This window comes from Bos taurus, chromosome 5, assembly GCF_002263795.3.
Source record: "Bos taurus isolate L1 Dominette 01449 registration number 42190680 breed Hereford chromosome 5, ARS-UCD2.0, whole genome shotgun sequence".
Lineage (NCBI taxonomy): Eukaryota > Metazoa > Chordata > Mammalia > Artiodactyla > Bovidae > Bos > Bos taurus.
The window spans coordinates 22824594-22850074 of NC_037332.1; the positions used below are offsets into that span (position 1 = coordinate 22824594).

The window sequence follows — 25481 nt, forward strand, 5'->3', positions numbered from 1 at the left end:
CTGAATCACTTTGCTCTACACCAGAAACTAATATAACATTGTAAATTAACTATACTTCAATTAAAAAAAAAAAGAGAGAAAAGCAAAAACAGCTGTCTCTATCTGAGTGCTGACCCAAACTTGTTGCTTAAGGTCTTCGCTGATTAGTGTAGTGTTCTCAAAGAGCTTCATGAATAAGAGATGAATTTTAGTCATATGTGAACAACAGCAGTAACTAAAAGAGAATCATATGATTCCTTTTTAAATTCTCTTTAATCCTTCAGGTTGCATCAAAGAGAAAAATTCATTTTCGTACTAAGTTTTTATCACCTCTCTTCTGAAGAGTGACACAGAGAGAGGAAGCAAGGAGATTCTAGCTTTAGAACTTTCAAAGAACAATCTTGTTTCGTTAGGATTTAACAGCGTTGTTTTGTTCTTTTGTGATTGTACTTAAAATTACCTTTTTTTTTTTTTTTTTTTGGCCATGTTGCGTGGCTTGTGGCATCTTAGTTTTCCCTACCAGGGATCTAACCTGTGCCCACTGCAGGGGAAATGCAGAGTCCTAACCGCTCGACTGTCAGGGAATTACCTACAATTACCATTTATTTCTGACAAATAACATTGATTGAGTAGCACAGTGGTGAAGCACATGGCAGCCTGCTTCCCCTAGAGCCAGAGGAGAGAAAATGGGGAGTGACGGTGTGGGGGGGAACCATGGTCAAAGCCAGAGCCTTTTTTTTTTTTTTTTTTTTTTGAGGCCAAATGGATCTCTAATAGTTGCTGGGGGCTATTGTTCTGGGACTGAAGGGAGAAGCCAAATCCTTTTAATTACCTAATCTCAGATGTGACATCTCATTGCTCTGGCATATTCTATTTGTTAGAAGTAACTTGCTAAGTCCAGTCAACAATCAGAAGAGGGGATTACCTAGAGCATGAATACCAGGAAGCAGGGGTCATGAGACATCTTAGAGGTTCCTGCCACAGGGATACACTGCAATCGCCTCTTTTCCTTCTCTTCTCCAGTGGATAAACAGAATGTTCAACGGGAGCAGAGAGAGTATTTTGGTCATTGTGGTATTCCCAGTGCTGGGCACAGTGCCTGAAACTTAAAACTGTTCATTAAATGTTTCTTTCAAGGGAACAAGAAGGAAGGATAGACGAAGGAGGGAGGGAGGAAGGGAGGAAGGAAATGGAAGGGAAAGAGGAAGGAAGAAGAAAGAAAGAAAGAAGGAAGGAAGGAAGAGGAAGGAAGGAGATAAAGAAAGGAGGAGAGCAGGAGGGAGAGAGGAAGAAAGAAAGAAAGAAAAAGAAAGATCCAAGTGAGAAGATCAGAGTGCTCTGCTAATCCCTGGAGAGCATGGGGGATCTTCAGAAAAGGAAAACTCAACCATAAGGAATCTGAGAATGGAGTCAGGTCTTCCACCTCTTCCCAAGGCCTGAGCGTAAATGAGCCTCCAGGGAAGTGGAGGCCACTCTGTGCAGACTGCACCTACCATCCTGCTCCAAGCATGGCTTCTGCGGATGCTGAACATGTGAGCTCCAAAGCAGCCTAAGAGTCACCCATGGAAGGACAACCTCACTTGGGGTCTCTAATAGGAAATATATGGGTTCTGCTGAAGGAGCTGTAATTGTTGGCAGATACATCAGGGAGAACTCTGAGGTGCTTTTATTCCACTTGCAGAGAGTAATGAGAAATTCTACTGAAAGTGTATAGGCTGCTTTGTCATTTAACATTATAAAGCCTGTCAGTTCAGTTGCTCAGTTGTGTCCAATTCTTTGCAACCCCATGGACTGCAGCACGCCAGGCTTCCCTGTCCATCACCAACTCCTGGAGCTTGCTCAAACTCATGTCCATCGAGTCGTTGATGCCGCCCAACCATCTCATCTTCTGTTGTCCCCTTCTCCTCCTGCCTTCAATCTTTCCCAGCATCAGGGTCTTTTCCAATGGGTCAGTTCTTCTCATCATGTGGCCAAGGTATTGGTGCTTCAGCATCAGTCCTTCCAATGAACACCCAGGACTGATCTCCTTTAGGATGGACTGGTTGGATCTCCTTGCAGTCCAAGGGACTCTCAAGAGTCTTCGCCAACACTACAGTTCAAAATCATCAATTCCCTATTGCTCAGCTTTCTTTATTATAAAGTAAAGATATTACTTAATTACAAATTCCTTGTGAGCATAATTTTAATGGATCCTCAATATTTAATCAAACTGTAATGTGAGCTGTTCAGCCATAGCTCTGACCTTGCATTTACCAGTTGTTTCCATTTCTCACTGTTATACACAATGCTTTAATGAATGTTTTTATAAACCTGTCTTTTTGCAATTGTGACTATCTGGTTAGGCTGAATTCTTAGTAGTGAGATTGTAGGGTAGAGAAAATATATATATATGCACACTATGTGTGTGTGTGTGTAAGCATACACATAAGTGTAGGTGTATACTCTCCCCGGAAATGATGTACAAATTCTCATTCCTGACATACAAGACTGCCTATTTTTATACACCAGCTATGACAAGGTTTTATCATCTTTAGAAGTTGCCAGTCTTAAGGGTTGAAAAATAATAACTTATTATTGTTTTAATTACATGATGTCGACTCATTGGAAAAGACTCTGATGCTGGGAAAGACGGAAAGCAAAAGGAGAAGGGGCTGCAGTGGATGAGATGGTTAGATAGCATCACTGATTCAACCAACATGAATTTGAGCAAACTCCAGGAGAGAGTGAAGGACAGAGGAGCCAGGCATGCTGTAGTCCATGGGGTTGCAGATAGTTAGACACGACAAAATGACTGAATAACAAAAGTCATTAATACTGTCCACCAAATATTTCTGACTTATCACCTTCTGAGCATATAGTAGGATCGAATTTCATGGCATTTGATGTTAGGTAAGGGCTAGACTGGGAGCTGACTGTGGCTCAGATCATGGACTCCTTATTGCCAAATTCAGACTTAAATTGAAGAAAGTAGGGAAAACCACTAGACCATTCAGGTATGACCTAAATCAAATCCCTTATGATTATACAGTGGAAGTGAGAAATAGATTTAAGGGCCTAGATCTGATAGATAGAGTGCCTGATGAACTATGGACAGAGGTTTGTGACATTGTACAGGAGACAGGGATCAAGACCATCCCCAAGAGAGAGAAATGCAAAAAAGCAAATGGCTGTTTGGGGAGGTCTTACTAATAGCTGTGAAAAGAAGAGAAGCGAAAAGCAAAGGAGAAAAGGAAAGATATAAGCATCTGAATGCAGAGTTCCAAAGAATAGCAAGGAGAGATAAGAAAACCTTCCTCAGAGATCAATGCAAAGAAATAGAGGAAAACAACAGAATGGGAAAGACTAGAGATCTCTTCAAGAAAATTAGAGATACCAAGGGAACATTTCATGCAAAGATAGGCTCATTAAAGGACAGAAATGGTATGGACCTAACAGAAGCAAAAGATATTAAGAAGAGGTGGCAAGAATACACAGAAGAACTGTACAAAAAAGATCTTCACGACCAAGATAATCATGATGGTGTGATCACTCCTCTAGAGTCAGACATCCTGGAATGTGAAGTCAAGTGGGCCTTAGGAAGCATCTCTACAAACAAAGCTAGTGGAGGTGATGGAATTCCAGTTGAGCTATTTCAAATCTTGAAACATGATGCTGCGGAAGTGCTGCACTCAATATGCCAGCAAATTTGGAAAACTCAGCAGTGGCCACAGGACTGGAAAAGGTCAGTTTTCATTCCAATCCCAAAGAAAGGCAATGCCAAAGAATGCTCAAACTACCTCACAATTGCACTCATCTCACACACTAGTAATGTAATGCTCAAAATTCCCCAAGCCAGGCTTCAGTGATACATGAACCGTGAACTTCCAGATGTTCAAGCTGGTTTTAAAAAAGGCAGAGGAACCAGAGATCAAATTGCCAACATCTGCTGGATCATCGAAAAAGGAAGAGTTCCAGTAAAACATCTATTTCTGCTTTATTGACTATGCCAAAGCCTTTGACTGTATGGATCACAACAAACTGTGGAAAATTCTGAAAGAGATGAGAATACCAGACCACCTGACCTGCCTCTTGAGAAACCTATATACAGGTCAGGAGGCAACAGTTAGAACTGAACATGGAACAACAGACTGGTTCCGAATAGGAAAAAGGAGTACGTCAAGGCTGTATATTGTCACCCTGCTTATTTAACTTCTATGCAGAGTACATCATGAGAAACGCGAGGCTGGAAGAAGCACAAGCTGGAATCAAGATTGCCGGGAGAAATGTCAATAACCTCAGATATGCAGATGACACCACCCTTATGGCAGAAAATGAAGAGGAGCTAAAAAGCCTCTTGATGAAAGTTAAACAGGAGAGTGAAAAACTTGGCTTAAAGCTGAGCATTCAGAAAATGAAGATCATGGCATCTGGTCCCATCACTTCATGGGAAATAGTGGAAACAGTGTCAGACTTTATTTTGGGGAGCTCCAAAATTACTGCAGATGGTGACTGCAGCCATGAAATTAAAAGATGCTTACTCCTTGGAAGGAAAGTTATGACCACCTAGATAGCATTTTGAAAAGCAGAGACACTACTTTGCCAACATAGGTCCGTCTAGTCCAGGCTATGGTTTTTCCAATAGTCATGTATGGATGTGAGAGTTGGACTGTGAAGAAAGCTGAGTGCCGAAGAATTGATGCTTTTGAACTGTGGTGTTGGAGAAGACTTTTGAGAATCCCTGGACTGCAAGGAGATCCAACCAGTCCATCCTAAAGGAGATCAGTCCTGGGTGTTCTTTGGAAGGAATGATGCTAAAGCTGAAACTCCAGTACTTTGGCCACCTCATGTGAAGAGTTGACTCATTGGAAAAGACTCTGATGCTGGGAGGGATTGGGGGCAGGAGGAGAAGGAGATGACAGAGGATGAGATGGCTGGATGGCATCACCAACTCAATGGATGTGAGTTTGAGTGAACTCCAGGAGTTGGTGATGGACACGGAGGCCTGACGTGCTGCAATTCATGGGGTCGCAAAGAGTTGGACACGACTGAGCAACTGAACTAAACTGAACTGAACTGAAGGGCTATGTGACCTGTTCTAGTCATTGAATTGTGACTAGAAATAACATGCATCACTCTGGTCTGAGTATTTCATTGACAATAGAAGATCCTACAGAAGTCTTTCACTTTGGCTACCAGCTGCCAGCAATATTCCCAAAAATGGTCTGGGTCCCACAGTCCAGGGACATACCATTTTAATTCCATGAATAAAGCTTTCAGCTAGGCCATGCCAGATATGAGCAAAAAAATAAACCTGTGTTGTTTTAAGCCACTGAGATTTGGTGTTGAGTTACTACAGCATTACCTAGACCATCCTGACTGATGCCTGAAACATCCTGGATCTTAAAGGGATTGAATGTATTTTCCTATGCTTAATGACCTGTGTGTGGCCTTTTTTGTGAATTTTCTATTCCTGTCCTTGCACACCGACTTCTTAAGCTTAAGGTACTCAACTACTCATTTGTCAAGGCTGAATCTGACCCCCACTGAGGTATCAGGGAGAATAATAAAGTCTGTGAAATACAGCATAAAGTACAGTCTACCACAGCAGACTTCTTCAAGCTTTTTAAATAATGTGCTTTCATCTCCATAATAATGTCAAAAAATAATATAAATATATCCTGGATCATTTAAATGGTCACTTTATAAACAAGGGATGTTATTTATTTTTACTACTCAAATAGTTTCTTATGGTGTCAAGTACCACTTCTTGACACAGACCAATAAGAAAAGGACTTAAAGCATAATGTTTTTGCACCAAGTAAGGGACAAATGATGTCTCAAGATACTGTCCACTGTTAAGATCAGAGGTTTTGCAGCAGAATAAGTACAGACAATTGTAGGACACTGAGTCATCACACAGCCCACATTGACACAAGCAGGCTCGGCTCAGAAGAATCTGAAACAGACCTCAGGACCGTTTCTATGTTGTCATTCGTCTCTGTTGTGGGCCTTTGCTTGCAAACAACAGAAACTGATTCTGGCTAACTCAAGAAGTAATTGAACTAAGTGATTGAAATAATACAAGAAAATGCAGAATTGAAGCCGAAAACCAGTCTCAGAGAGAACCAGACTAGGGCAGCTCCAGGGATCTCAGTACCATGAATTCCTGGAATAGTACATTTTGGAGACTGCCAGCAAAATGACTCAGCTCCAGTCATCTTCCATCTGTGTGTCTGTTTGCCCTAGATTCAAATTCCTGGGTCCATTTGAGTCAGGCCCTCATCATTTGACTGAGGGGGAGGGGTAAGAGTGGATTGGAGGGGTGAGAGGAGGATATATGGGATATATAATACTCAAGTCATCCAGACGCCTAATGAAAATAAAAGATTGTATATTCTCAAAGTAAGTGTGAGATGTCCAAGGTCACTCCTAGAAGGTCTGGGGGATTTAATCCTTCCTAGGCAGGGAAATACATGGGGTTTCCTTCTTGTGGAGGCTTTTCCTTGTTTTTTTTCTTTTTTTTTTTAAAAAGGAAGCTAAAGAGAATATCCCGGAGAAGGCAATGGCACCCCACTCCAATACTCTTGCCTGGACAATCCCATGGACGGAGGAGCCTGGTAGGCTGCAGTCCACGGGGTCGCTAAGAGTCAGACACGACTGAGTGACTTCACTTTCACTTCACTTTCATGCATTGGAGAAGGAAATGGCAACCCACTCCAGTGTTTTTGCCTGGAGAATCCCAGGGATGGGGGAGCCTGGTGGGCTGCCGTCTATGGGGTTGCACAGAGTCGGACACGACTGAAGTGACTTACCTTACCTTACTTACCTTAAAGAGAATATCCACAAAGGCGTTCAGGAAGAACATAAACTATAAAAGAACAACTGCAACCTAAGGAGAATGTGAAAGAAGGGAGGACTGAAATGCATGAAGGAAAGGAGGGATTAACAGGGCTATTTCTGGGTGTACTGGGTTTCATGTTATTCTGTCTTAGATTCACAGTCAGAGAAACAGCTGTCTCCCAAAAACTAAAATCAAAAGAAATTTAGATCTTTGCTCAGTCTTTTGATAAAATATTGAAATTGGGGTATATATTTTAATATGCAGCAAAACTCTTTGAAATATTCTTTAGAGTTTAGACACCTTTTCTCATCATCAAGTTTTCTTATAGGCTTTGCAGTAGCTTCCCCCAAAATCATGTTCTTCACTGTCTACCTCTATTTCAGAAAATTCTGCTTGACACCTTCTATAATTTGTCCTCAGTTCACTTACGTGGATATCAACTGAGACTCTGAATTTTTAAGCTTTCTCTCTCCTTTACCCTATTACCTTGATTCTACGTAACAAAGAAGAACCTAGGAAATGACCTAGAAACCAACGGGAGGGCCTTGATAACGGATGACATCCATAATTTAACCATTTCCCAATGACAATGATTGTATGTCTCCTATATTTTTCATTTTCACTTAATTAAGAATTTTTTCTAATTTCCCTTGTGACTTCCTTTTTTGGTCCATGGGTTATTTAACAGAGGGCTGTTTAATTTCCAAATATTTAAGGATTTTCCAGACATCTTTCTGATTATGAACATCTAGCTTATTTATGCTGTGGCTCAAAAGCATATTTTTGTATTCTTTTTGGGGTGGAGCATTCTACAAATGTCACTTAGGTCAAGCTGATTGATCTTTAGTTAATTATAGCCTAGCTTCAAATAATATTATGTCTTCAGCAGTATACTTCCAAATCCTGCCTGCCCATCTTTTGTGCCACTCTTGGGCTGTATTTCATTTTACATGTGCTAAATACTCATGCTGCAGTGACACTATTTTTGTTTTGGCAAATCATCAATTTTCCTGGAGAAAATAAACCTTTAAAATATTTTGTTTTACCTTCATTTTTGCCATTTCTGGCACTCTTTATTTTACTCCACAGATTCAAGGTTCTGTCTGATAGAATATTGTTTTTGTCTAAAGAAATTTCTTTAACATTTCTAGGAATGCAGGATTGCTTTACAGCTCATTCTCTTGGTTTTTTGTTTGCTGGGAAAAGTATTTATGTTTCATTTCTAAAAAGATATTTCTGACAGCTCTTTCCTTTCGGTGCATTAGAGATGTCAATCTCCTGTGTTCTGACTGGCGTGGCTTTTGACAGGAAGACCGCTGTAACGCGCATCTTTGTTCATCTCTTATGGGTCTTGTTTTCTCTGACTGCCTTAGAGATTTCTCTTTATCCTTGAGTTTCAGTAGTTTGACAGTGATGTGTCTAGGTTCTGAGTTTGTTTTGTTTGTGGATCAGCTGTGTCTCAGAGCAACGCTTTTCAAGCCTTAGTGTGCAAATGACTCTCCCAGGGAGCCTGTTAAAACTCAGATTTGATTCAATTGGTCTGTGGTTTGGCCTGAGTTTCTGCATTTCTAATAAGCTACCAGGTCAAGGCAATGTAGCCAAGGTCTTAGAACAGTCTGTCAGGTAGGAGAGGGAGCAACTTACCTGGCAGCAGTTTCTGATTTTTTGTCTCTCAGTGGTCAAGTTCATCTCGTGGAGTGTTAACTCTCCTCTGGATTTCTGAGTTGAATACTGCCTCCTCAGGCAACCACTAAAGACACCTAAGCCTTTTTGGATCTGGGTGCTAAGGGCGCTCCTAAAGCTATGGAGCCCACAGAGCCCGGGAGGCTGAAGCAACCGCTGATCTTAGACAGTGATCACAGGGACAGCCACAGGACTCAAACGTATCAGAAGCAGGGTAAACAGCAAGGTCTAGAGGAGGAGGGCAGGTGAATCTGCTTAATTGTGTACACTAAATCCAGTCACAAGGGGATGCCCTTTAAGGGTGGATCTGGAAATGACATATAACACCTATTCACATCCCATTAGCAAGAAACTAGCCACATAGCCAGAGCCATCTGCAAGAGAGAGTAAGAAGTGTTAACTTTAGCTGGGAAGCCTGTCATCATTCATATTTGTCATATATTCATAATTATATTTAAGATAGCCTACTTATAAATAATCAAGGCTCTTAATCTGTGAAAACAGACTTACTCTGTTTTGCTCTGCTCCTGAAATACTACCAATATTGAACAAATATGCTCATGGATGTCCTCCAGAAAACCAGAACATCCAGATTAGGAACACAAGTCATTTAGCAAAATTATAGATCGATATAGGCATAGATGGATGAATTTAGGTAATTAAGTGGCAAGCAACAGCCTATTCCATAATATGAAATTTATTTACTTATTAAAACAATCAATTACCAAATTGACCCAAACTAGGTAATTTGGAATACAGTTATCACCAAGAATGACAGGAGCTCAAAACAGAATAATAATTCACACATACCATGTGTATTCAAGAATGAGGGGGAGAAACAACAGCAAAAGAACCCCCACCTTACAGACATAATTAAGGCCTTGAAAAATCTCACAGGCAACCTTTTGCCCCAGTCACATACAATTTCAACCCACTGCAAACCTCTCACTTGATCATTCAAAAAGCAATTTCAAAGGATCCTTAAGAAAGTGTGACCTATGACATGCCATAATTCAGATACTCCTTCTAACCCCAAATGCTTTCCATATTTCTTCATTAACCATTTACTGATCACTTATCACATGATATCTATCATCACGTCTTTCCAGAAGCCACTTCTCTTTTGGGCATCAGTCAATCATTTTTCCTTATGACCACAATGAGCAACTCTGAACCTGGAAACAGCCCTCGAAGAGACTAATTTGATCTGCCAAATGTTTTAGTTCTCATTCCTCCCACCCTACCCTTTGTCCTCCATGATCTCTTCTTTTATGGGATTCATGTGGCATAGCTAAACATATAACACGGAGGAGGCAGTAGGCGTAGAGACTAGGAGTTGAAATTTAGGGGCTAGCCTGCTTGTAGTCATATCCCAGCTAGGTAAAGGTTGTAGCTAGGTAATCTTGGGCAAATTACATAACCTCTCTGTGCCCCAAATTTCTTCATATGTTAAAAAGAAAATAATAATATTTAGCTCAAGGTTGTAAGGATTGAATGGCTTAATTTATGTAGAGTACTCAGACTAAAGTACTTAGTATGTAGACCATACTATGTTCTCAGAAAATCATAATTATTAATATTTTGCTGGGACATGTTTGCCTTTTATAGGCATTTATTGAATACCGTTGTTGTTGTTGTTCAGCCACTAAGTTGTGTCCAACTATTTGCAGTCCCATTAACTGCAGCACTCTAGGCTTCCCTGTCCTTCACTATCTCCTGGAGTTTGTGCAAATTCATGTCCACTGAGTCCGTGATGCCATCCAGCCACCTCATCCTCTGTTATTGATACCTACAATTTATCAAATATTTACTGGGCTTATTTCTTATTGCTCCTATAACAAATTATCACAAATTTAGTGGCTTAAATGAGCAAAACTTAATTTGTTAAATTTATGGAGTTCAAAAATCTGAAATCAGTTACATTAGGGTAAAGTCATGATACAGGCAGAGCTGGTTCCCTCTGCAAACTCTAGGGGAAAGTCTATTTCCTTGCCTTTTCTAGCTTCTATAGCTATATTCCAAAGAATTGATGCTTTTGAATTGTGGTGCTGGAGAAGACTCTTGAGAGTCCCTTGGACTGCAAGGAGATCCAACCAGTCAATCCTAGAGGAAATCAGTCCTGAATTTTCATTGGAAGGATTGATGCTGAAGCTCCAGTACTTTGGCCACCTGATGTGAAGAACGGACTCATTAGAAAAGACCCTGATGCTGTAAAAGATTGAAGGCAGAGGAGAAGGGGATGACAGAGGCTGAGATGGTTGGGTGGCATCACCAACTCGATGGACATGAGTTTCAGCAAGCTCCGGGAGTTGGCAATGGACAGGGAAGCCTGGTGTGCTGCAGTCCATGGGGTCGCAAAGAGTTGGATATGACTGAGTGATTGAACTGAACTGATAGTTGTATTCTATGCACTCACTGGCTTACAACCCCTTCCTTTGTCTTCAAAATTAGTAGTATATTTGCAAATCTCTCAGTGCTTCTATCATTGATTGCCTTCTATCTGACAATTCTGTAGTCAAATCTCCCTCTGTTTCCCTCATATAGGGATAGTTATAGTTACATTTAGGATACCACTAGATAATCCAAGATAATCTCCCCATCTCAAGAGGACACAATCACATCTGCAGAATGCTTTTGCCATACAAGGTAACATTCGTAGGTTAAGGAATTAAGACCTGGATATCTTTAAGGATCATTATTAAAGCTACCTGACTCACTCTGGGCCACATAATTGGTTCAGCCTTGTATATAATTAGCTCATTTAGTCTGCATGAAAACTCTATGAAGAAATTGTTATTAATCCTCAGTGTTGAGATGAGAGCACTAAGGTGTGGAAAGTCATGTAAAGTATCCAGTAAGTGGTAAAGTCAGAAATTGAACCCAGGATCCTTGGATTCCAATGCCCATCCTTTCAATCATTACTGTGCTCTCTGCCAGGGTTTGGCGGAAGAAGAAGGTAGACTAGGAAGAGGTGTCTAAGGCAAGGCACATTAAGCTAGAAGAGCCCTGGGCAGTCTAACAGCAGCCTTAGGGGCAGGGAACAGGAGCCTGAGGATTGTACCATCACAGAAGACCTCTTGATGGTCTTGACAGTGTTTTGCATGCACTGTTTCTGAATCTTTAATTCAGGACAAAGTCTCGTTCACTGTAATATCCCCGGTAATATCATAGTGCTTGGCAAGTGTTCAGTAGATATTTGCTAAATGAATGAATGAAATAGCATCCTACTTCCTTTTAGGCTTGATTCTCATTCTGATGGTTTTATTTCTACCTCCCCTCTCAAACACTTTCTCTTCTTTTACCACTTCTCTCTTTGGGACTGGAGTTTCATTCTCAGTCTGCTGGGGGGTTCTATTCTTCCCTGTTGGAGAGAAACAATTTGGAACAGATCTGCAAATGGCCACCATCAATAACTTTTCCTGTTCCCTCGGTTCTGCAAGATCAGAACAGTGTTGTTACTTTGTCCTAGAAGAGCCTCCTCAGACAAGAATGGCAAAGGCAGGGCATTACCCTGGAGAAGTGCTCCTGGGATGGAGGACAAGTGATGAAGGAGGACTTGCTGTTTCACCCCGAAGGTTGAAATACCATGTGTATCCTGGAATGACTTGCTCATCCTGTTTCTTAACTCCCATGCCTCACTTCCTGCAGATAAGAACAGCTCAGAATCATCAGCTGCATCCTATAATTTAAAATAAATATGAACAATCTGTTTATTGTTACCAGCAATGTGTTAAGCTAAATGAAAGGCTGTACAACAAACTTGAAGAAGATATTCAATAAACAAACAAACTCAAACCACCAAGCTCAGAGACAAGGCAGCTAAAGTGCCTGAAGGATAGTTTCAACTCCTCTCTCCATAGTTTGCAACAGTCATAAAGCTTATAGACCTGCTTCTTCATCAAAATCTTTGCTTAAAGTCACCTCCTTCTAGAAGCTCGGGGTAACTATTTAAAACTGGCTGCCTTCATCACTCTCTAAGTCATGCTCCTGTTTTATTATCCTCAGAGTACTTCTCACTCTCAGAAAAAAAAAGTATGTCTTTTCAAAATCTAGACTTTTTTTTTTTTTAATCTCCTCTTTAGAATATAAGTTCCATGAGAGGAGGGATCTCTAGGTGTTTGAACCTGTAATGGTGGTTGACACCCAGGAGATAGCCAATAAATGTTGCTGAATGAATATGCTGTCTGAACTTCTCAAAGTAAGTGGCAGGGAGCAGAGATTTAAAAAGAGGGGTTGAGAAAGAGACTATCTCTTTATTCATCTAATCTTTCTGCCTCTTCCACTGCTCCAGAAAAAGGGAGGCAACCAGGACATTAAAAAATAAACAAAGGAAGCTAACTGGGGGCTTTTATTCTGCTTTATAAATTCAGGGATTTTCACGGGTAATTTTGACAGTTATGTGTTTTTTGCCTTGGGCACTGACATTAGAAACCACACTATGTGAGATATGGTTTCTCATACTTATAAAATGGTTGGCCTACAGAGGGTGCTAGTTCACTTCAGAAAACTAACATAAATGATTAAACTTTCTTTGTCAGATGGCATCATCGCCTCGATGGACATGAGTCTGAGTAAGCTCCAGGAGTTAGTGATGGACAGGGAAGCCTGGTGTGCTGCAGTCCATGGGGTCGCAAAGAGCCAGACACAACTGAGCGACTGAATTGAAACTTTCTTTGGGTAAAGAGTTTACAAAGCAAGCATGGAAGCAGCTTAGTAACAGCTAATACAATGCTTAAATTTGCCACATTCAGCTTTATAACCAAAGTTTAAATTAAAAAAAGAAAAAAACAGTCTGTGAAAATGCCAGAAGGAGTCAAAGACCTCCCCTGGAGAAAAGAAGTGACATTATTTTTCAAATGCAAAGAAGAGAAGCCTAGCTAAGAGAAGTATCCAGAAGTAGAGAATATTGTGTATACTGTGAAAGAGAATATTGAGGCTGGGAGAAGTTGCAAGTCTTGGAGGAGAGGTTGGCAGGCCTCTGCTAAATTCCAACCCGCCCTTCATGCTGAGAAATGAGGACTTTAAAGGCCTGGTGTTAGATGCCTTTAGACTCTCAAGATAGGAGTAGTCTTCCTTCAGCTGCTTAACTGAGCACATCATTCGTGAAACTGACCCTGGGTTTAGGATTCAGCAAGGCCTTCAGCTGCTTAACTGAGCACATCATTCGTGAAACTGGCCCTGGGTTTAGGATTCAACAAGGCCTGTGGGGAGGAAGACTTACTTGAGAGTTTTGAAATATGTACTTGGTTACAGCAGGCTTTGTGGGAACAACAGGGGAGCCTGGTAAGAAGGAAAACCCTCTGCAAGGTTTGGATCTGTTAAAAAATCTTCAGGAGAGTTAGCGCTCAGTGAAGACTTTAGAACCCTCTAGCGTGAATAAAGAAGGCAATGGCACCCCACTCCAGGACTCTTGCCTGGAAAATCCCATGGACGGAGGAGCCTGGTGGGCTGCAGTCCATGGGGTCACTAAGAGTCGGACACGATTGAGCAACTTCACTTTCACTTTTCACTTTCATGCATTGGAGTAGGAAATGGCAACCCACTCCAGTGTTCTTGCCTGGAGAATCCCAGGGACGGCGGAGACCGGTAGGCTGCCGTCTATGGGGTCGCACAGAGTCAGACACGACTGAAGCAACTCAGCAGCAGCAGCAGCAGCAGAGTGAACAAACACTTGAGGCAGCTCTGATAGTCCAGAACCTCAAGGCAGAGATTCATAATCCTAGTACTGTAGCCTTCAGTGATCAGATACTAATTTTCAAGGAAATTTGGACTCAAAAACCCATAAGAGCTGTGACACAGCTTATTAATACTGTCCTTGCCTTTGTCAGTTCAAGGTAGATTACTTTATATAAAGCCTCTTGATGAAAGTGAAAGTGGAGAGTGAAAAAGTTGGCTTAAAGCTCAACATTCAGAAAACGAAGATCATGGCATCTGGTCCCATCACTTCATGGGAAATAGATGGGGAAACAGTGGAAACAGTGTCAGACTTTTATTTTTCTGGGCTGCAAAATCACTACAGATGGTGACTGCAGCCATGAAATTAAAAGACGCTTACTCCTTGGAAGGTAAGTTATGATCAACCTAGATAGCATATTCAAAAGCAGAGACATTACTTTGCCAACAGAGGTTCGTCTAGTCAAGGCTATGGTTTTTCCTGTGGTCATGTATGGATGTGAGAGTTGGACTGTGAAGAAGGCTGAGCACCGAAGAATTGATGCTTTTGAACTGTGGTGTTGGAGAAGACTCTTGAGAGTCCCTTGGATGGCAAGGAGATCCAATCAGTCCATTCTGAAGATCAGCCCTGGGATTTCTTTGGAAGGACTGATGCTAAAGCTGAAACTCCAGTACTCTGGCCACCTCATGCAAAGAGTTGACTCATTGGAAAAGACTCTGATGCTGGGAGGGATTGGGGGCAGGAGGAGAAGGGGACGACAGAGCATGAGATGGCTGGATGGCATCACTGACTCGATGGACGTGGGTCTGAGTGAACTCCGGGAGTTGGTGATGGACAGGGAGGCCTGGCGTGCTTCGATTCATGGGGTCGCAAAGAGTCAGACACGACTGAGCGACTGATCTGATCTGATCTGATAATGTTCAATGGTTAAATTTTAAATCAAATCAATAAAGGACAAGGAATGGGTTTGTAAAAACAATCAGCCACCTCCTTCAATTTATCCGTGAAATCAATTAAATCAGTTTTTTGGGCACAGTGTAGGAAAAATATCTATTTTCCCAGTGAACTATCTCACTGATGAAATGTTTCATTTAGAAGACATAGCTACAATCTTAAGATTTTCATCTTAAAAAAGAATGTTTGTCTTTTAAATTTTTCAAGATTTTGAAGTCTGCTGCTTTTTCCCTAAAAATGTGCTTCATCTCAAACTCACTGCTAACTTCTCTTTTGTAGTTATTTTTAACTATTAGCCATGTTCTCAAAGCATAAAATCTGTTTAAATACTTGAGAGTCATTGTAAGCCCACAAGCCTAAACACCAACAGGTAAGGATGCAGAAGTAGCAATTATTGAGGTCTTATGGGGCAGGGGGTGGGGAGCACAGCACTTTGCACTTTATTTTTACATCAAAACAGCCAAATGATGAAAATAGCATTTGCTCCATGTCATGGTCAGGGTTAACAATGTAAGGCCACAGGCCAGAAAGTCATGTCAACGAGCAAAGCAGGCCAATTATGAGGGCTTGTTCTCTTCAGGGAGGTACAAAACAATGTTTCTGAGTCCCATTTTTTTGAGAAAAGTCAGTAGATTTATATGAAATCTCCTGCTTTTTAAAAGTTACACTAAATAATTAAGTGTTTTCAATATGATGTGAACCACATGAAGGAAATCTGGGGTTGAACTTGGCTCATGTACTGCCACTGAGCAATCCCGATAGTGGGGGGAATATGAGGCTCAGGAAGGTGACATCATCCTGCTGCACAGCTGGCAAGTGACACTCAGACAGGCATGTGTTTCCTGGAGCCCAGGGCTTCCTGACTGCACTGTTCTTAAGATACTAACACTCCGCTGATGGGTTACATCTTTGAAGTCCTTTTGATATATGCAAACACAGCAAAATCTTTTTTTAAAACCACAGTGCATGCATGCGTGTTCAGTCACTTCAGTCGTGTCCAACTCTTTGTGACCCCATGGACCCCCAGACTCCTCTGTCAATGGGATTCTCCAAGCAAAAATACTGGAGTGGGTTGCCATGACTTCCTCCAAGGGATCTCCCTGATCCAGGGATTGAACCGCGACTCCTGCGTCTCCTGCACTGCAGGCAGATTCTTCACCCACTGAGCCCCTTGGGAAGCCCAAAATCACAGTACTTACATTCTTAGGATCTCAGAGAGTTCAGTTATGTCTGACTCTTTTCAGCCCTACAGACTGTAACTTGCCATAGTCCTCTGTTCATGGGATTTTCCAGGCAAGGATACTGGAGCAGGTTGCCATTTCCTCCTCCAGGGGATCGTCCCAACCCAGGGATCGAACCCAGGTCTCTTGCATCTCCTGCATTGGCAGGTGGGGTCCCTATCACTGCTCTACCTTGGCACATTCTCTATAGGGATGCAGGCCACCAAGGAATGCCCTTCAGTTAACATTTCATCAGATCCTTCTCCTGTATAACATGATCTCACCACTACCATTTAACTCAGGCTTTACTGCCCTTGTCGTACAGTCTAAGGAACTGAGGGCTAACTTTGAAGTGGACATGAAAAGTGTCACCTCAAATAGACTGCCTGTATATCACTGAAAGTCCAAACCAATGAACGTAGTAACACAAATGCTTTCCACTGTTTTGAGCATCCCAGGAAGTTTTCCCATTGTTTAAGTCATTTTTGAGTTTAAACTGTTGTCATTCTAGTAAGTTAGCTAACATGTGCTGTGCATCTGGCAATGAAGGCCACTCTTTTGAAAACCAAATATACCCTCAACTTGAGTCATTTATTTAATGTCCAGAACAACACTGTCTCACAGTAATCCAAGCTGCACGCCACTGTAGATGTTGTAGTAGACATATTTTTAAAAAAGAGAGACAGAAACAGATGAAATTAATTTAATAATACATTTCATTTAGCCCAATATATCAAAAATACTATCATTTCAGCCTGTAGTCAATATAAAAAATTATCAGTGAGATATTTTACATTCTTATTTTCTTTATACTAAATATTCAAAATCTGGCATGTATTTTATAGTTAAGCCAAGTCTCAGTTCAGACTTTCTGCTGAAGAGGGTTGAGATATACCATTCCAAAATATGGGCTTCCCTGGTGGCTCAGTGGTAAAGGATTCACCTGCAATGCAGGAGACGTGGGTTGGATCCCTGGGTCGGGAAGATGCCCTGGAGAAGGAAATGGCAAAACCACTCCAGTATTCTTGCCTGGGAAACCCATGGACAGAAAAGCCCGGCGGGCTATAGTCCATGGGGTCCCAAAAGAGTAGAACATGACTTAGCGATTGAACAATTGAACTCATTCCAAAATATGCCACTTCAGCACAAAAATGACTTTGAACTGAAGGCAACTAACTGAGAATCAACAGATGCAGGGTGACATCTCTGCCCTCCCTTAATCTGCCTAAAAGCAGAGCACACTATCTTTCATGAAGGTGCTCTCCTCCCTGTACCAGGAAGAGAGGAGCAACTCTTATCACTGGGCACTTGGAGAAGAATTTGTACTAAGAGGCCTTACTAGATAACCCTTATCTTCCATTAGTTCCCCCAAATATTCCTAGTCATTTCCCCACGATTATTTCCGATTGAAATCCAAACGTCCTTTCCTTTGTTTAAATGGTATATAAGCCCCCAAATCTAACCACTTCTTGGAATTTCACTTCCTTTTTGTGAACTTCTGTATACATCAATAGTACTAAAATTATGTACCTTTTTTATTGTTAATTTTTTCTATTAATTTATTTTGCAGGTCCCCAGTGACTGAACCTAAAAGGATAGAGGTAGTTTTTCCTTCCTCATGCTATATTTCAAGTGCTCAATAACCACATATGACTAGTGGCTACAGTATTAGACAGGGCAGGTCTAAGAGAATGATAGGTAGTATTGTTCTAATGTACACATCATTTCTTTTTTTTAATGAAAAATTTCAATTAATTTTTATTGGAGTACAGTTGCTTTACAATGTTGTATTAGTTTCTTACTGTATAGCAAAGTGAATCGGTCATGTGTATACATATATCAATTCTAATCTTTTTCTTATATAAAAATTTTCTTTGTTGGTACTTTTCATGATTGAAGAAATTCAATAAAAAGAGTATGATGCTGTTAAATACGACAGCAAATTTAGAAAACTCAGCAGTGGCTACAGTACTGAAAAAGTCAGTTTCCATTCCAATTCCAAAGAAGGGCAATGCCAAAGAATGTTCAAACTACCATACAATTGCACTCTTCACATGCTTGCAAAGTAATGCTCAAAATCCTTCAAGCCAGGCAACAGTACATGAACTGAGAACTTCCACATGTACAAACTGAATTTAGAAAAGGCAAAGGAACCAGAGATCAAATTGCCAACATCTGTTGGATCATAGAGAAAGCAAGAGAATTCCAGAAAAACATCTACTTCTGCTTCGTTGACTATGCTAAAGCCTTTAACTGTGTGGATCACAACAAATTGGGGAAAATTTTTAAAGAGATGGGAATATCAGACCACCTTACCTGCCTCCTGAGAAACCGGTATGCAGGTCAAGAATCTGTTGATTCTAAAAAATAAAAAAATAAAAAAAAAAAAGAATCAACAGTTAGAATCAGGCATGGAACAACAAACTGGTTCAAAAACAGTATGACATTTTAACAACTGGTAGAATTAACAGCTTAACTGAGGGTATAATATCTCAGTTTTATATTCTTGAACGTTCTAGAACAAGAAAAAACATATCAGATCTTTCTAAAATTCCTCCAAACTTTAGTCCTGAAAAAGCTTTTACTAATAGCTTTCCAAAATGGGGAAAAAAGCTACTCTCAATTAAAAAGTTAAATGTAATTTTAATGAATCACATATAAATTAAATCACAAAACTAAATCAAAGCAAGACTCAGATTTGAACATCACGGGATTTTCTAGAATGTAATCAGTGGTGGTTTCTAGCACTGGTTTTATGCTTGTAGGAAAACTCTTCAGAACCCAAATAAAATAACTACATGTTCTGAAGTTAATTAAAAGTATAAATCATTAGGTTATAAATAGTAGGGTATTCAATGGTTTTAATTATTTCAGATCTTTGAAACAACAAATGAATTTAATTAAAATGTAATTTGATTTATTAAAATCTAATTGAGGGCAAATGCTTTGGCCCTTCTATTATTTCTCCAAAAATTTTAAAGATTGTGCATTTCTCCCTTGGAATATTTTTTGACTTTAAAATTTATGCAAGTATTCAATGTCTAAAATCTAAGGCTAGGATTAAGTGTAAATTCACTTTATCACTGTTACTTTGTTCTTCCCACCACAACATGTCAGGCATAAAAAATGAATTGCAGACCTTTCATCCTACTTTACTTCCACATCCTGATCTGCTGCAGTACTTGTCTGCTTCTCTAAAGACTCTGGCTTTGGCAGTTAAATGAAAATAATATTCCTTTCTCTTTAGCCTATTTTCACCCCCAAGGGTATTTTTTTTCATTGTACACTTCCTGGCAAAGAAGAAGATGAAAATTCACCATTAATAGGCCTAGTTGGATTTATGGTGATACCGATTAAATATTTGATAAATGAATGACGATATGAGTCAGCATATGAATGAAGATGGCCATAACCCAGGATATGACAAATGACTGGAAAACTGGTGTTAGAATCAATGCCCAGTTCTGGGAAGGCTCAATGTCATCCATAGCTTTTGTCCGGTCTTCCAGGAGTAATCCATGATGACTATTGTGTGGAAACTTGTACAAAAGTAAATCTGCAAAAACATATGGAGGATTTTGACTCTTAGCACTATTCCTCAAAGTGCCTGAAGGCCTGATAAGATTTTGTGCAACTCTGCACTTCTGATACCCTGTGTAGTCAGTCACTCAGTCGTGTCCGATTCCTTGTGAACCCCTGGGCTACAGCCCGCCAGGCTCCTCTGTCCGTGGGATTCTCCAGGCAAGAATACTGGAGTGGGTTGCCATTCCCTTCTCCAGGGGATCTTCCCAACCCAGGGATCTGAGCCAGGTCGCGTGCATTGTAGGTGGATTCTTTTCTGTCTGAGCCACCAGGGAAGACTTTCTTACATCCTACCACATCCCAAATGCAAACTCCAAGGGAAGCTGCTGTTCAGTTTAGCTGAACTAGTCACCTAAAATAGCAGAACTGTCAAGAAAATAAGCATATTCTTTGAGTGTATTCCTCTGAAACTAAAAGTTGACCCCACTGCTCCCAGCATTTTTACTAATCTGGCTCTATCTCAGGGGTTTAAATTATACCCCACAGACCCCTACTCAGATCATGACTGAAATAATGACTGTGAACTTCCAGAAATAATGTGCTTTTCTTTTTTTTCTTTTTCATTTTTCTGGAAGAGCTTCTAGTGGATTCTTGAAAAATTGAGATCCCCTGATCAAAGCAGACACTCAGTGACTGGGAAGTGACTGGGAAGGGAATAACACTGTTACAATCAGTCAACAGATAAGAATCCACCAATGATTTATTAGAAACCATTATTAAAAAAAAAAAAAAGAGAATCCACCGATGCCTGACTGCCAAGGATCTTGTTCAGCTACCTTGCATCAAAAGAACAGACAGCCCTGGCCTGGTCTGTTACACAGTAGCAATGGGGTGGCCCCAGTCCACCCTATGCTTAACTGTAAACACACTGGACTTTATTAATCCGTTTCAGCCACAGAAAGAAGATCTTGTTGGAGCAGTGTGACAAGGGGTTGCATTTTGGGTCTTCCATGCCACACCTATACAGAGATGGTATTTGAAGTTAACAGCATCATCTTTTGATACAAAGAGCAAAGGAGGAGCTTAAGCACAAGGTTAATTACCTTGTCATACCATGGAAAGAGCAGCAAGTGAGAGGGTTCATCTCCATGAATCAATCTCCAAGTTTACCTAGATTATTGAACCAAAAAACCATGGGGAAAAGATAGCAATTATATGCATTCCTTTGTTCCTAATATTTAGCAAGGTCACAAACGAGTAATTTATTTCCCTGAGAAGTTTTGTGTGTCTGTATTGGCCTGTGTTCTTTTGATTAAAGAGACAGAAAATAAGAACAAATTATTTTTTCAGTCAGCAAAATTAAGTTCAGTTGCACTTTAACTCGTATAATTTAATTAATATGAAGAGCAACATGCTTTATTCTACATTATCTAATAAAAGAGAGTAAGGCTGAATTATAATAGTATATGATTTATTCCAGGAATGTAAGGATAGTTCAAAGGCAGAAATTACAGCAGTGTAATTCATGTTAATGGAACAAAGGACAGAAATCACAAGATTTTCTCTTATATATGCAGAAAATAAAGTTTAAGTCAATTTTGAACTTTTGAAAAGGCTGTTTAGAAATCAAGGAATAGAGATAAGTTGATAAGGCTATATACTAAAACTTAACAGCAAGTTTAATATTTATTGAAGAAATATTAGAAACATTTCCTTTAAGGTTGAGAATAAAACTAGGGTGCCTTTTCTCACCCTTACTGTCCACAGGATATTGGAAGATCTGGCCACTAAAATAAATCAAGAGAAAGAAAGAAGCATAAATATGGGAAGGAAAAGAGAGTCAAAAGGCTCAGCTGTCATTATTTCAGGTGATATAAATATTCACAGAAAACTCAAAAGAGATTCAATAGAAAAGCTGTTTAGAACTATTGGTATCTTAACCTAGGAATTACCCTAACAAATATGCACAAAATCTCTTGGAGAAATCTATAAAATTCTACTAAAATAGTATTTTTTTTTAACTTTAATTACATACAAAGCACCAGGGGATCTTGTTTAAAAAGCAGATTTTTATTTCGTAGTTATTGGGTAGAGCCTAAGAGTCAGCATTTCAAAATATCTCAGCTGAGGTTCATGCAGCTAGTCCAAGGACCACACTTTGAGTATCACAGTACGGAAGTAGTTAGAGAATAAATGGAAATACAAGACATGTTTAAGTGGAGAAACCTAACCATGATAAAAATTCTAATTTTCTCCAAACTAACCTATGATTTTAATGTAATTCCCACCAAAATCCCAATAAAATTTGGGCACTGCGGTATTTGCTCAATTTGCATGAAAAAAATTAAAAGTTTTTTTCTCCAGAAAAAAGAACAAAATATGTGTGGGAGCAAATTCCCCACCATGTATTAAGGCACATTTCAAAACCATGGTAATTAAAAAACACAGTCTATTAGTGGTATAGGAAGAGACAGGAAAGAGGACAACAGAACATAGAGTCCGGGAACAGACCTCTGGATCTCGATCCATGAAGGAGGTGGCACCAAAACGCAGGAGGGAAAAGACACATTGTCCTGGTAAATAGTATGTAGAAAAATGACTCAGCAATGGCAGGATAAAAGCTGTAAGTCTAATACACACACACACACACACACACACACACAGAAAAAGACCTGCAATGGACTGTGTTTCTGGATGAATTGATCTTGGGCTTCTTATTCAGAGACAAACACAGATAAAACCCTTTCCATCAGGATGGCTCCCCACAGGAGTACATGGGATCTACCACTTCCCTCCTTCAATTACTTTCTCTCTGTCTTGTAATTCATGGAAATTCCTTTGAGTTTTTCACAATGAACCAGTCCTTGGACATGGTCCCAGCATGTTGCATTGTGAGCTTTCAAAATTTTTCCACCATTGTAAGTATTTTATTGTAAAATTGGTAAGAGCCACATAACTGCTCCCAACCAAATGCAAATTCAACTACATTCAACTTCTTGATTACTGACTCAACTTTTTGATTACTGATCCAACATATTAGCAGTTTTTTCCAGCTTTGTGTTGTCCACAAATCTGATTTTCATATCTTCTCTGTTTTCATTCAGGTTCATAATAAAAATATTTGTATAGGTCAGTGTTATGGACAAAGGTCTCAGACAAATAATTGAGAGATTTTCCACAAAGCTGATATGGATCCATTAATTAATCAGCACTGGGTAAGGCCCTTCCTGATTCCATCCCTGTGTATATCTACTCTATAGCCGAGGCTATAGCGATTTCCATTTATGAGCTTGGCCTTCCCATATATCTAGGAACAATCCTACGAATTCAAAGGTCTTCAGACTTAAACTCTAGAACTCAGAGTTGGGTCATGTTTCCTCCTAGTACTGTATTGGCTCTTATCCAGGGTGTATCAGCTAGCCTTCTGCATGTGGCTTATTCCTAAATCACTGTCTTGATGAGCTGCTTTTTAACCCCTGTTATTCTATGATTACAGCATTTCCATTTTTAAAAAATAGTTACACTTGGATTCTTTTTATCCATGTCCCCTAAGTCCCGATATAAGTTTTTTCCTCCTAAAACCCAACACAAAAATTGGAAGCCTGCAATCTGTCCATTTTTCTGTGATCTCAGCTCTAGCCCATCTAGGTTTCCAGTGACTACTTTTACCCTATTCCTAGTACACTGTCCATTTTTCAGTGTGTTCCACCATTTGTATTAGACACTTGTCGGCCTCCTCTTGATGCCAAGCAAGGCCCTGTGAGGCTTCAGGCTTGGAGGCCCTTTGGTCCCCCATTTCTTGTGGGCAAAACTCCAGCCTCCATGATCTTCCCTGAGTTCTAAAAGGCAGATTTGAACAAATGCTAATCAAGGGAGGAGCGGCCATGAAACCACGTAAGGCAAGATTAAAGGGACCAGAGAGGCTGATCAAGATTAGGAGACCCAACCACACGAGACCCTGCATGCAGCCCAATCTTGTCAGCAACCCCACTGTTTTGAAACTTTGCAGAAGAAAGAAGAATTCAAGACTGTTACTGCCTTGATCCTTATCACACACCCCTGCCTGACTATATAAACTCCCCCTATTCACCAAGGAGGGGGACATAGTTCTCAGGTGCTAGCCTATTGTGTCCCCTTTTGCCTGGAAAAGAAATAGAGCCACTCTTTCCGCCTCCTCCTTAATTGTCTCCATATTTCTGTTTGGCACTGGTGAATAGAGACGCAAGACTTTGGCATCACTCTCTGCTAAATTGCTTGTCTGTATGGTCATCTATTTGCTGTCATAGTACCCTTAAAATACCATGACCTGCCTACCAATCAGTTTGTCTTCCTTTAGTATTTTGAATTTCTTAAACATCTTCCCCTTTGTCCAACATTTTCCTATTGACCAAAATACGATAAGCAGTTTTATCTGATGTTTACTGAAATCAAGTATTAATTCAAATGTAATTTGCTATCTACTCATTTTATAAATGGAACAACAAACTGGTTCAAAATTGAGACAAGAGTATGTCAAGGCTGTATATTGTCACCCTGCTTATTTAACTTATATGCAGAGTACATCATGTGAAATGCCAGGCTGGATGAAGTACAAGCTGGAATCAAGATTGCTGGGAGAAATATCAATACCTTCAGATACGCAAATGATACCACCCTAATGGCAGAAAGGGAAGAAGAACAAAGAGCCTCTTGCTGAAGACAAAAGAGAAGTCTGGCTTAAAACTCAACATTCAAAAAACGAAGATCATGGCATCTGGTCCCATCACTTCATGGCAAATAGAACAGGAAAAAATGGAAACAGTAACAGGCTTAATTTTCTTGGGCTCCAAAATCACTGCGGATGCTGATGGTAGCCATGAAATTAAAAGACGATTGTTCATTGGAAGGAAAGTTGTGACAAACTTAGATAGCGTATTAAAAAGCAGCAAGATCACTTGGCTGACAAATGTCCATATAGTCAAAGCTATGGTATTTCCCGTAGTCATGTATGGATGTGAGAGTTGGGCCATAAAGAAGGCTGAGTGCTGAAGAATTGATGCTTTTGAACTGTGGTGCTGGAGAAGACTGTTGAGAGTCCCTTGGACAGCAGGGAGATCAAACCAGTCAATCCTAAAGGAAAGCAAACCTGAATATTCATTATAAAGACTGATGCTGAAGCTGAAGCTGAAGCTCCAATAATTTGTACCTGATACAAAGAGCCAACTCATTGGGCTGATTGGCTCATTGGCAAACAGCCCACTGATGTTGGGAAAGATTGAAGGCAGGAGGAGAAGGGGGCAACAAAGAATGAGATGGTTGGATGGTATCACTGACTCATTGGACATGAATTTGAGAAAACTTTGGGAGATACTGAAGGACAGGAAAGCCTGGAGTGCTGCAGTCTGTGGGATTGCAGAGTCAGACACGACTGAGCAACTGAACAAAAAATTTATAAAAAAAAAAAATTTTAGCTTGGCATACTTGGTCAAAGTTTGCCAAGAATGGTTTATCACTCATTTCTCTAAATGCTTGCATATGAAATACTGTTCCATTCTCTGGAATGACTTTTATCTGAATAGGGAGATTTGAATGTCCATCTCCTGCAAAGTTCTGCACAAAAAAGCCAGCAATTTATAGTCAGCAATGTAGA

The 25481-nt window shown here is 40.2% G+C and overlaps 1 long non-coding RNA gene across 1 annotated transcript in view; it reads right to left on the minus strand.

The window, feature by feature from the left end:
- Positions 1-446: 446 nt before the first annotated feature.
- The window catches only part of LOC132345248 (uncharacterized), a 40680-nt gene continuing 15645 nt past the window's right edge, over positions 447-25481 (minus strand). Inside the window, exons 2-3 of the long non-coding RNA XR_009494470.1 lie at positions 18647-18690; positions 447-12161 (exon numbers count right to left, since the gene is read on the minus strand). This is a non-coding gene — a long non-coding RNA (uncharacterized lncRNA). The remainder of the gene's footprint in view (positions 12162-18646; positions 18691-25481) is intronic.